This window comes from Corvus brachyrhynchos, unplaced genomic scaffold, assembly GCF_000691975.1.
Source record: "Corvus brachyrhynchos isolate BGI_N302 unplaced genomic scaffold, ASM69197v1 scaffold705, whole genome shotgun sequence".
Lineage (NCBI taxonomy): Eukaryota > Metazoa > Chordata > Aves > Passeriformes > Corvidae > Corvus > Corvus brachyrhynchos.
Window position 1 is genome coordinate 1,189,142 of NW_008238346.1, and position 13,300 is coordinate 1,202,441.

The following is a 13,300-nucleotide window of genomic DNA, read 5'->3' on the forward strand; positions in this document are numbered from 1 at the left end:
ATTCCTGCAGGCTGAAGCCTTGGGTAAAGCGAAATTTGTCCCCTGTCCAGGTGGGCATGTCAGCCCTGCTGACAGGCACCCTGAATTAAAGTGGGAAGGGTTGGTATTGGCTAAAAACCCCAGACAAGGCCTGGGAGGCTGACACAGCTCTGTAAGTAACACTGAGCACTAGATGAACAATGAAGCCCTTCTAAATTTGCTCGAGTGAAATCAAAGGTAACTGAGGTATCAGTCATGGCCTGCCTGAACTGGAATATGTGTTCTCACAGCTGGAGGCACTGGAGAACCCACAGGCTGCTCCCCTTGGGGATCTCTTCCCCTGTGTGGAGGTTGGCCATGGAGGAGGACTGAGCTGAAGAGATGTCTTGGTGCAAGTGCAGGAGCACAAATGTGGCAGCCAGACCTTTGGGTGGGTAGTAGTCAAAGCAAAGTTCCCCTTTAGCCTGCCTGCTGGCTAAGGCTTGGCTGGAAGTGCAAACATAACCCAGTTGGGGTTTGTGTTTGTTTCTAGTATGGCAGTAGGAGATTTCTCCTACTCGATAGAGGAGAACTTGCTGAAGGATTTTACATTGCACCCACTCAAATTCTTAAAAATGGGAAATTAATATAGATTCAGTTAATAGTGTGCACTGGTGATCTTTCTGCCCATGGACAGGGAAGAGACTTGTGTGCTCTCACATTTGAGTGCTCTTCACACCAGATGCAAGAGAAATGAAGTTAAGAGCATGACCTCCCTGTAAGGACAATGTAGTCCTCGGTTTGGGTGGAAGCAGAACTGTACTTCAGAGACTGTTTTGACGGCTGTTGGTCTCAAGTGGGCTGTAGCCACAACAGATATAAATATTCAACTTTTTCCCCATTTTTCTGTGTTGCCTGAGGATCTGAACTGCACGACTCATGTTTGGGCCCCAGGGCTGCAGAGGGGCAGATAGGGGCCATGGGGAATTGTGCTGGTGGAAATCTGCCAAGGACCAATCCTTGTCATCCAGACGTGTTGAGGCTGGAAGAATTTTTCAAGTATATTCTGTCAGCTGTATGTGAGCCTCATCCTTTTAGGTGACAGTGGCCATAGTGAGGTGGAATCCTGGCTTTGTGATGTCTTTAGGGACCCCCATTCCCAGTGTGAGGGCTGGGGAGGTCAGCTCCTTCCTAGAAGTTTGCTAGTGGCACTATCCCAGAGCTCTGCTTGGTGCAAAGACTAGCATCAGGAGCTCTGGGATCCCGGACTCCAGCCCCACACATGATCACACTTGGCAGCTCTGATCCCTCCTGTATCTACAGGATGGTGTCCTTTTCCTTATCTATTTCCTTTCTGTAAGTGCTTTGGTCTCTGGGTGCATTCAGTGCCAAAGCCAGGTGTTCCCAGATAGGTTTTTTTTTCTCTTGATGTTGCAAGTATCAGTTACTTTGATGACATGCTGCGAGTTTGCCTTAAAAATATTGATTTAGTTGAGGGCTGGTGTTGCAAGCAGGCAGGAAGATGTCCTGGTCAGCTTTTAAGCACTTATAGCTGTATACCAGCAGCTTTCCCAGGAGAGCACACCCGCTCACCCACCCCAGGATGTGCTCTCCTGCCTCCTCCCTGCGCAGTGATACAGGGGCCAGGCTGAACTGTTACCAACACCTCATCCGTAGCTAAACTACAGCCAGCTGCTAATAGGTTCCAACCAGTGTGTCTGAGCACAGGACAGCCATGTGATCCCTGGGTCTGCACAGCACAAGCAGTTCATGGTTTTTGAGGTGTGACGAATTGATCCAGTGATTCCTGGTCCAAACCCTGTAACTCCTACTTGACAAGAGCATTTTTTGCTTTGAAGACATTGGGACAGGGAAACTCCTCCACTTCCTTTGGAAGTTTGTTCCAGTGGTTAGTAATTCTTGCTGCTAAAAATGTGAGTCTCATTTCTCACATGAACTTGGTTGACTTTTGCTTTCCATTGCTGCCTTTTGTGCGGGTCTCATCCAGCGTGAGCAGTGGAAATAAGCCAGATGGCTGAGAGCAACTCAAGTTCAAATTCTAGTAATCCTGCAAAATTTTCTAGAGGACTGCAATTTATTTTCTTCAGAGAAGTTATGGACAAAATATTCTGCAGCAGCTGGTGAGAAATAAACCTTCTGACTTTAAAGAATTGACCTCCACACTCTCTTCTCTCTCTGCCTCCAAATCTGTTCTGCAATCTTTTACTGCAGCTGATTAAGAGGGAATCCCCTGCTGGAAGAAGAAACTGAAATAGAAAAATCCCTTTTCAGGAGTAGGCACTCTATGGCTAATCAAGCTGGGACTGCATTGTTAGGAGGAACCTTTCATAAAACAGGCCCACAGCAATGCACAGCAAGAGCATCTTTTTTAGTTCTGCAGAATAAGCAGGCTGGCAGCTTTATGTAGAGATGCAATCCAATTCTTGTGTTTGGGAGCAAAAAGAAATATGCTTCAATATGAGTTTAATTACAGTTGTTTTTATAAATCCTTTGCAATGCACATTTCAGCTAAAACAACCTTGCAATTAATCTTGTAGACAGAGCCTGATGTAAACAAAATCTGATATAAAATCTATCTCTACTTCCATATCTTTTCTTGAACTCTAATCTAAAAAGAGAAGGAAAAACGGAGCTGAAAGAGAGCCTTTCTGTATCTGGACGTTTCTTGCAGTGCAGTCCTACAAGCCAGAGCTATTAGCATTCAACAGCAAGGAAATACCACCACAATCATTGCCTCTTGATGAGCTTCATCTCCCACTGTCCTGTGCTCACTGGAGAATTGATGGGATGATACTTGACAGCACTGCTCTCACAGTGTCTCCTAATCCCAAACGTCAGAGTCAAAACTCCTGTCAATAACTCCTCTGGTTTTTCTCTAATATATCCAGCTGATATGGGTGCCTGGGAGGACTGGGAATCATTTTCAGCCAAGTGTTTAATGAGTGTCCACCACCAGAAAGGGTTTATTTGTGGCTGTGTGGCCACCTCCTGCACTGAGCTCAGCCTGTCACATCACCTCCTGCCTCCCCAGACAACATCTGCATGGCAGCCAATGTGACAGGCTTCACTGTGCCTTCTCCTGGGTTGTCCAAAATGATCCAATTTAGGCTGACAGCTACAACGCACAAGAATAAATATGTATTGTGACGATCCTGTCAGTTGTGACTGGACTGGAGAAATGTCTTCTGCCTAAGTGCTGAATTTGCAGACAAAGAATTGAAGCTGAACAAATGGATGAAATTGCCTGCTGAGAAAAATGATAGGTGCTAAGTTGTCCTAAAGCCTGCCTCCAATTAAGTTCTTTGGGGTTGGCTTTTTTTTTTTCTTCTTCTTTTTGGTTGTGGAAGGTTTTTTTGCACATTTGTGTGCTTGTGTCCAGGTACAGCCCCCTGGAGAATGTTTGGATCAACCTGTCCAAGCCATCATTTGGTGTGATACAAAACTGCTTCATTTCTGGCTGGAGGAAGGCATTTCTCACAATAGTGTCAAGACTCTCTCCAGATCAGATGCCTGTGTAGCTCCCTGAGCTCCTCCCTCTCCACGATGAATTAAGTCATCTGTGGTTGCGTGTTCTTGCCTTACTTTAGACAGTGCCACAATTTTTCCCTTATCTTCTTAATTTCAACCCTTTTTGTCTTTTTTAACCAGAGATGGTGAAACAAAGGGTCTTTTCCACCCTCCAGAAAGGCAGTCAAAGAGTCTTTCTCTGTCACTGACTGACATGTGTGACTTGACCTGGAAGAGATGGTCCTGTGTTTGGCTTTGGACAAGGGTTTCCTCCTCCTCTCTGCAGGTCTGCATTCAGAGGGATGTTTGAATCTTCCCCATAATTCCTGTCTTGGTTATCTTGGTGCATGACAGGAGGCAGGAGTTTCAGTATTATTGGAGGGCAGAAACCATTTGTAGAGAGCAACACACTGTGCATTGTCCTTTGAAACCGGCAGAGCACTGCCAGCAGCAAAAAGCTGGGGAATCATAGGTGGCTTTTCCAAATATCAGGCCCCACTTTTTCTCTTGTGCACTAGGGTGGATATGCAACGCAGGAGACTTTAACTTAAATGCCAATATGAGTATATTCATGTCTGAAGCATCTGAAGTGCTTCTCTTGTTGAATAAAGCCCCAACACCTCCCACTTCCACACTGTCCCAGAGCACTTCCTGCAGAAGGCAGGCAGCTCTAAGCCCTGATCACTTGTGCCTGCAGCTGACCAACCCACTGCACCAAAATCCAAAGTGTCTCAGACGGGGAGAGTGGGCTTTGGCTGCCTCTGGCCCTTTCCTGGTTTCCAGCTCTTTCACAGGGTAAATTGAGCCTTTGTCCTGCTCAGCATCATGAGGCCAAGCTCCTGCCAGCAGGGACAATGCCCTCTTGTTAAGGAATAAGCCTGTAGGAAGGGGGCTGAGCCATGCAGCACCTTCCAGCACCAGCCTCTGATCTAAATGGTGCCAAGGTGGGTGTTAATGGAGGGAGGGATGCCTACCTGCTGCTCCTTCTGGGCACTGATTGACCCTAGTATCCATCTGCCCCATCTCCTTCTTGCAGGTTTCTGTCCCCACAGCAAGAGTAGCAGAAGCAGACACATCTACCCCTTACCTGGTGTGGTTTTTTTTTTAAACCTGGGAATTATCTTAAAATAGAGCCACCTACACCACACTGAGGTGAATGGCCAGCATGAAGCAGACAGGCAGATTTGTCTCTCTGGGCTTAAAGCTGCAGCAGGGAAAGGGCAAAGAAGGGCCAAAGTGTGAGCTGGTCAGGTTGAGGCCTCTGGAAATGTCAGCATAACCTGTGTCAGAGAGAAATTCCACAGTCTTGTCCCAAACCTACAGTAGGTCTGCACTCAGCAGGGAGGACTCATCACACCTCTGCTCATGGCCCCTGCAAGGAGCTCTGTACTGTTCCAGGACAGCCTGAGGAGCGGGCTCAGGCCCACAGCGGGAGAGGGGAGCAGATACTTAAACCTGCCTTTAAGAATGACACTGGGGTATTGCCAATATGCAAATAGCTCTTGTGTGCTCTCCCTGCTGCAGTGAGGGTGATTGCCCCCTCTTTAATAGGAGAAACTCTCACATCAGGAGAAAATGCACAGGCCATCTTGTCTCGCTAACCTTGTGACAAAGTAGAGTCACCATATGGGAAAACCAGGCTGAGCTGAGATTCTCCAGGCCTGTCTCAGCCTGTTACTCCCTTCTGTGGACCCTTTGTTGTCACACCACCAGAAGGGAGCAGGCAGAGGTAAGCCCTAAGAAGCTCCATTGTTTGAACATCTCTCTCTGCTTTCCCTCTCTGCTTCTGGAGGTTTGTGCTCAGAGGTGTCACACTGTGTGTGTGCTTCTTGGTGGGACACATATGTGGACTGATGGTCTTTCTGGCTAGCTAGAATGTACAGAGGGTGTTGCTCTGATCCATGGGGAATAGGTGTGGAAAAGAGAGTTCCTGTCACCATAAATTCATAGCTCAATGCAGTGACAGGCATGGCCCCAGGAGCAGACTTGCAATATCATAAATGTGTTTTATTCCTGGAAAAGCTTTAGTTGTTCCTTACGAGTAGGCACTTCCTGGGGTTGTTAGGATAAAAAAAGGAGTGGCAACTTGAGCAGCCTGTTGTCTGTAGGCTCGAGTGGTATGCCAGGAACGCCACCTCTGCACAGTGAACAGTTTCTCTAGGACTGACCTCCCTTGGTGGAATGGTTTCTAAAAGAAAACCTGGGTTTGTGTATCTTTAAGCTCCTTGGGTTCAGGTGCCCAAGATCTTTCTAAATCAGTCCAAATATATATTTTTCCCCTTCCTGGTAGATAAAAGATGTGTTGTAAACAACTGAAACTGTCAGTGGTTCAGCCAGGAAGATGTGACAGATGTCCCTATTCCCAAAGCAGCACTGCTGAGGTGGAGGCATGTCCCAGTGACCAGCCTTCCCAACTGGGAAACTGCCCCTCAAGCCACACTCCTGATACAGCACTGCTTCCCAGAGCACTGTCTCTTAAGGGGCTTCTGAGAGATCCCAGGGATGCAGGAAAGGAAACATTCATGTCTGTGCCATGCTTCTGGAGGAGGAGGCTGGTGGGAAGAGAGATGAGCAACTGGCATGGAGGCTTACTTTGCCACCCACTCCTAAACTGGACTTCCAGTATCATTGAAAGCAATGCTGGACAAATGTTCTGGCAAGTGACAAATTGTTTCCCAGCTCAGCCCCATTCTCTTCCCACCTTTTTTTCCCTGTGAGTCAACTTCTGCCTACACAGATGCTTCCAGAGCAGCCTGAATGCCCTCTTCGTTGTGCTCTGATGGGATGGTGAGTTTGCACTGAGGCACATTTTCTTCCCCTGGATTTCTAGATTTTCCTGAATGTGGGCAGAGAGCAGCATGATGCTGAATGACTGAAGTCCCTGCTCACAGTTCATGAATAATAAAGACTGCCAAAGCTTGCAGCCCCAAAGCCACGTTTTTGTGGGACCCCCAGCACACAGTCAGGCAGCAAACAGCTGCATTGGTATGAAATGTGATGGTTTTGTGCTGATCTTCAGCCAGAGGTTGCACTTCACACCCCAGAGCTGGAGGAAAGGATAGTGATAGATGGTGCAGCCCCTCCAGCATGGAGCCCCTTTACTGGCTCTGCTGGGACCTTTCTGCTGATATCTTGGCAAAGGAAAGCAAAGCTGGATCTGCTGGGTGCAGAAGGGATGGAGCAAGCAGCAGTTTACAGGGGGAGCATTTTTCTCATGCTCTGAAGGACTGGCTGTTACTTTCTTTATCAGGATTGTAAGATGGGACCCTCTGCTAGCTGTAGGCTATAAGATAGCCCTAGAGATCCTTCACTCTGAGCAGTCTCTGTCAGAAGGGTCATTTCCCAGGAGAAACTCGGGAAGGGCTTGGCTTTGAAGACTTTTATTCTCTTTAATAAGCAAGAGACTCTTAATAAACTTGGAAATCCCCCTTTTAAATTTGATACATTGGCCTCTTCCAGACTCCCAAGCCTTCAGGGAGGAAGTAATAGCAAGTGGGATTAAATGGGCTTGAAGCTGAGGGACCAGAGGACTAAGGACCTCAGCCCTGCTTGCTGGGGTGCAGTTTGCACACCGATGGGCAAGGCAGTTTCTGGCACGAGAGTTCTTGTGCAAGAGGCTATTTGCTATAGCTGCAGAGGAAATCAGCTGTGTCACCCCACAGGCTCTTTTCTGTCAGTAGGAAACTGTGGTGAAGGCTCATATTATACGCAGCAGCATTGTATTGGCAAGGGTTTCCAATACAAAGTTGACTTAAAAGAAACCAAGGTGCTGCAGTGGTACAACTGTGTGTTTGATAATACCAGTACAAATCATCACTCATATCCTGCTGGTCTCAGATCATGTTCTTCCTACAGGACAGAGGTGAGCAAAAGCATGGCAGGTATCATCCATTATTTTTAACTCTCCTATTTTTAAATGAATGTCATTGTTGTTGGTATTTACTTCCATTTTACCTTACCTTAAATATAGCTCTGTATTTCAGGGGTTAGTGTATGGTACCCTCTTACTCTGCTTGTGAAATACAGGGGTGGAATGTAGTCCTACTGCACGAAACACTTTGGTGCAAAGAAAACTAAAATGAGCCCAAAGTGATGGGGGAGGTTTATTTTATAAAGATGCTCAAGTGGGCTCTGCCACCAAAAGGATACAAAGTCGAAGCCACATCCTGCTGGCTTGGCTAATCCATAAAAGAGCTTTCAGTGTTTTCCCTTGGAGTAACAGCTTTAAATTTTAATAAGCTGTAGTGTACTTTCACCGGATGTAATAAGCTGATGCAAAGTTTAAATGGGGTTAAGTAAGTAGGAACCTAGAAGAAAGGAACATAAAAGATGTAAACTATTTCCTCTCTTTTACAAGTTTATTTCACTGGGTTTATTTTGGGAAAAATATATTTCATTCAAATTATTTATTTTTTTGTTCTCTGGACGATTCAGTGTCAAGGGAGGGAGGGAGACAATACTTGAAGTAACCACAGAGCAACTTGAGCAGAGAGGACACTCAGTAAAAAGAAATAAATTTATCAAGTTATTAATTCGGGTTATTTTGCCATTTAATTTTAGGACGGTTACCAAGTCACAGGCATGTGTGCCTGAACGTGACCCACATAATCCTCTAAAACAAGGATTTGTAGGAAGACTCCTTGAAAGGTCATCCAGCCCACCCGTAGCCCAAGGCAGGATCGATTGTGTGTAAGTTTTTGTGGACAGAGATTTGTTGAGCCTGTTCCTGGAGCCCTCAGCCATGGAGAACTGCACCCTGCAGCCACAGGGAGCGACCGCAGCGCCAGCACTCCAGCAGCTGTCCTGGCTTCCCTGTAAGCCCATTACCCGTGTTACTGCTGGGAAAGGGGAGCTCTGCTTTATCTGCTTCCCCTCCACAGCTCCGGTGGCTGCAGCCACCCCCAGCCCCCCCCCACAGCTGCCTTCTAGACACCCAGAAACACCATCTAAGATGATATCCAGAGGGCAGACCAAAGCCAAGATCTACTTTCTGCTTGTTTTCTGTTCGCAAAGGTGGGATAAAGAGCTTTTTGGGCATGGGATGTGCAGTGCCATGCTTGTGCTGGAGTAAGTGAGGTCGTTTATAGTCTGCACCATGACCCACTGGTTGCCCTGCCCTGACTGCACCATGCCTGGGGACCCCTGAAAACAAGCAGGGGCTGTGAGGTGGGAATTTTTCTTGTTACTGGCAGTGCTATAGATAACAGGGGTGTGGGGGGTTTTACTGAATGTGTTTGTTTGCTTATATCTGTGTAGCCTACTGAAATGGCTCCAAAACATTCTCAGCTAAAAGCATGAGCTGTTCCATTTTGGGCTTAAAAAGTCATTTCTGTACCCAGGAGCTGTACTCATTCTCAGTGGAGTGGGCATAGTAACACACACTGTGCAGTGGATTATACTTATGTGATTATAGCCTCTAGGCAACCTGGTGCTTAAGAAATGAGTCAGTCAGAAAGACCAAGGCAGAGGGAATCAGATTCAGTGATGATAAGATTTGCTTCCAAAAGATCTGGACCGAACTATACAGCATTTCTTCAAGATATGCTTGTCCTAATATCCAATTAAACACCATATGTAGGAATATTTTATGTTACTTGGTGTCTCACAACAGTCTAAAGAAGCAGTAACCACACACAAGGACTTGCAGTATGACAGGTTAGTTGGGTATAGAAAGGCAGGAATAGCTGGGAGACGTGAGTGAAAGCCCAGCCAGGCTGGTGATGGCTGTGTTAGTGCAGGGAGATCTGCCAATGCAGAACAGGAGCAGGTTCCTGGGAAATACATCCAGGAAAAGGGAAGAGACAGGATGAGAAGGCAAGAAATACATGCAGGGAAGCCGTGGCAGGAAGAGAAAAGAACAAATGAGAACTGGCAAGTTGATAAAAGAACAAAAGGGCTTTGTCTCACATTAAAGGCAGCTAACTACACAAATCATTTTCCCATGTAAGCAATTACTGCAGCTACCCCAGGGATAGTACGTGGTTGAAAATGGGAAGATGGGTTCTTTACATTCATAACTGGGTCTGGCAAGTGCTCCATCAATATGGCTCATGATGCTCTGGGCCATATCAGGCAAGCAGAGAAATTAAAACTTGATTGTGCAGATAGATGGATTCCCTGTTTTAAAAATTATCTTCCATCTGTATGCAGGGTTAAGCCACCAGCTAGTGGAACAGAAGGAACAGAGGCTTCTAAAAAGTGGCAGGAGGTTTAGTTCATTCCTCTTTCACTCCTGACTGTAGCTGTTGACAGCAGCTTACAGCAGTCAGTGCAGTCACAGTCACGTAGGCATGAGTCAGGTAAAAATCAAACTAAGACTGAGATTCCCTTTCAGCTCAATTTTCAGAAATGCTGAGTGCAGGCAACTCCTCTCTGTCTGACAGTGCTTTTCACCCTGTAGAATCAGCTTTTGGCAACAGGTGTTCTGTTGAACTGAGAGAAATTCGTAACGAGATGAATGATCATGATCTGATCTTAGATCCTAGACTTTATCTCATGAATGCCCAAGTCATGACACCAATGAGGTCTCAGCTTGACAAACTCCTATTGCCACTGCTCAGCTGACCTTAGCCCTGGGTATAAATTTAAGTGTCTTGCAGCTCTCCATTTACTGGTACAAACTTATCTCACTGCTTGTCCTGTAAGTGTTTTGACATCAGCCACTCCAAAATTAGAAACTGATGATATGGAAAACTTAATAACATTAAAGGAATGCCAACCCATCTTCTCTGCTGCCTTGTGCTATGCTTTGTTCATCTGAGGAATTTCTTGCATTTCACAACCAACAGGAGGATTTTGGTTCAGGATTGTGCCCCAGCAGGGATATGATGAAGCTCAAGCTCCAGACTAGGACTTCATGGCACTTATTTACTCTCTGTAACACCTCCCTGACCTATCTCATGTATGATCCTTGGTCTGCCTTCTCCTCGGTCTCCTTTCCAGGAGCTCACTGGCTTTCTCTCACCTTTGGTCTCACTGAGGTTTGGTCTTAACTCTTTGGAGTTGCAAGCACATTTGTAACACGCAGCACAGGCCGTCCCGTGTCTCAGCTGAGGCAAGTCAAGCCCTAGAAACTTGGCTGAGCCTGTCTCTTTTGCTTCCCAAGAAATGGTGTTCATTTATTCATGTAAGCCCCCTTTTAAAGCTTCTTTTGAGTTTTATTCTCTCCAAAAGGCAGTTTGGAGAGAATAAAACATCAGGATGTTTTATTCAGATATATAACAGATCCTTCAGGATGCTGTTCCCTGGGGTGGAGGTCCAGCCGCACCCCCCAGGAACTGGGGCCACCTCTCCCCAGCTGCAGCGAGAAAGTTTCCCTTTGCAGCACTGAGAACAGGCAGAAACAAAGAGCCTGGAGGAGGTGGGGAGGGGAGAAGGGAAGAATGAGCTAGGTTAGGGGAAATACAGCCTGGAAGAAAAGGAAAGGACCAGCTGATCTGAAAGCCCCGATAAAAGCCCAAGACAAAGGCTGAAAGAGCCTGGGAGATTATCAGGGGGAAGCGGGAGGAGGAGCAGAGAGATGCAGCAGAACCTAAGTGGGAATGATGTAAAATGCTGCAGGGAGGAGGGGAGTTTCCTACCTAGAGAAAAGAGTGGTTTAATTTACTCAACAACTTCCATTTACAGGAATCGAGGCCCTTTCTCTCTTCTGACTGGGAGCATCTGACAAATGAAGGAGCTGCTCCAGCAGGAAAGAGTATCCATGTCCATCCCACAGCCCTGACAGCTTCAACCCCGATTGCTCATCTGTTTCCAAGTACAACTGAGACATTTTGCTGGTGGGCAAAGAAGTCAGGGACACTGCATCCAGCACCCTGCAGCAGAGGAAACATTAGTACTGCTGTTGTTAGCCTTGTTATTTTCTCCTAATAAAAAGGTGGTCATGACTCACTCCATTAAGAAACAAAGGCAGAGCTGTAATCTACTGAAAGGCAGTTGTTTGGATGCTCAGCATTAGGTGTGTAAAAGGAGGAAGGTCAGCTGCAGGTCAGGTCTGATGATATAAACCCTGCCACCAGCACAGGCCAAACTTCAGGTACTCTCCAGAGAACTTGTTTTCTGAGCTGGGGTATTTTGCCCCGGCTTCAGAACTATCACTTCAAGCAGGAGTGTGGAGGGGAAAAAAGCTCTCTTTCTCACCCCTCCACGTTTCAGTTGGGTTTCCTGAGAGGAAATGATACTGTGACTGCGCTGGCCCCCTCCTTCCTCCCCGGAGGGAGGAGCACGCTAGCATCTGCCCACAGCACCTCTTCCCCTCTCTATGCCCCACTGGGACCAGTTTGCCAGCTGAGCTGTTACTGGGGTCTGAGTCCCAAGGGAAGCAGGCTGCTTCTCAGAGAGGAAGCAGCAGCTCCTGAAGCTGGGGGCTGAGAGGCAGGAAAGGCGGGTTGTGTTCAGGTGGTGTGGAGGTTTCCTGTGTGAGCAGGACTAGGTCACACCACCCCTGCCCATGCCAGATTTTCCATCTAGTCCATGTGAAGGTTTTTGGCACAGCTGTGGTGACCCAGTTCTGACGGGAACCGTGCTGGCACGTGGGTCTCCCCCAGCCATGAGGCTCTGACAATGCCCAGCTGCGTCCCAGGGTAGATGCAGGGAAAGGGAAGGAGTCAGGCTGCCGTGATGGCAGTGGCCAGGTGAAGACAACACCCACGCTAAGATGCGCTGTGAACATCTGCCCCTACCCACAAGCTACTTCTATTTTTGTTCCACCTCATACCCTGGCTGACTCAGAGGAGGGGAGTGGGGGGGGGGTCAGGTTAGAAGGAGCCAGATGGGAGGGCTGTAGGGGGATTGAAAGAGGAAGAGGAGGAGGAGTTGCTTCTAAACCAGTAGTTGCCATTCTTTCAATCAGCTTGAACATTTTCTTTGCACAGTCTCTTTCACGCTTCTCTGTTTCAGCTGCAGGCAATTTGAGGCAGGGATGGCACTTCCTGCCTGCTGTTGAGGTGAGCATTCTTTCAGGGCACCATCAGAATAAATGACACCCTGCTCTTAGATAGCTCCACTGTCATCTGCCCAGGCTGTAATGAGCTTGGCTGAAGCTCATCCTTTTGTTTAACTTCTTCTAGGAATTTCCACTCTTCTTTTTGGTCTCTTTACAAAACTATCTACAAGGAAAGGGCAAGTGCCAAATTTCCTAATTCCTGTGCGTCTTAGTGTCATGACTTCTGGACACAGGCACAGTCAGTGGTCTGTGGTGTAAGTTTTGCAAGTCCTTGAGACACAATCTTGCAGCCACAAGGAAAGGGACATTAGACTCTCCCCTCAAAAAGCCATACCAGCAATTTTCATGTTGCAGGTGGCCCTCTCATCCTTGTCCCCATTGCTTCAGAGCATTCATTAATTTTGCAGAAATGACACATCTTGCTTTGTCCCAGTCTGTTACTCCTTGTTTGCTCCTTAGCTGCCAGGCTGTAAACCTTGGGCCAAGTAACTGGATCCTCGGGGTTGTTCCCCAGGAACTGATCACTCGCTTACCAAAGCTGCCTTGATGCAAACCATGGCCTGAGCAGGGGACCCAACTCTTTCCAAGGGGATCTAGGAGCGAACAGCTCCCATCCTACGAGCAGCAGAGCTCTCGCGGGCAGGCCTGCCTGGGCTCAGGCTTTGCTGGGGGTGATGATACACAGTGAGGGGGGAAATAAGGGGAACTGAAACTCCATTCGCAACCTGGTGCAAGAAGCCTGCCCCAACGCTGCCGTTCCTTTCTTCCTTCCTTCCTTTCCTCCTTCTCCTCTGCCCCCCCCGGCACGCTTCCCTACTCTCCTGACAGTCTGAGGAGGGGGCGGGGGTGATGTCGGGATGAGCCTCAGCC

At 47.5% G+C, this 13,300-nt stretch overlaps 1 long non-coding RNA gene across 1 annotated transcript; it reads left to right on the top strand.

Annotated features, from left to right (window-relative positions):
- Positions 1–6,906: 6,906 nt before the first annotated feature.
- On the top strand, positions 6,907–11,393 carry LOC108446954. Its single transcript, XR_001862297.1, has 3 exons — positions 6,907–7,348; positions 8,047–8,300; positions 11,113–11,393. It is a non-coding gene; the product is annotated as an uncharacterized LOC108446954 (long non-coding RNA).
- Positions 11,394–13,300: the final 1,907 nt, after the last annotated feature.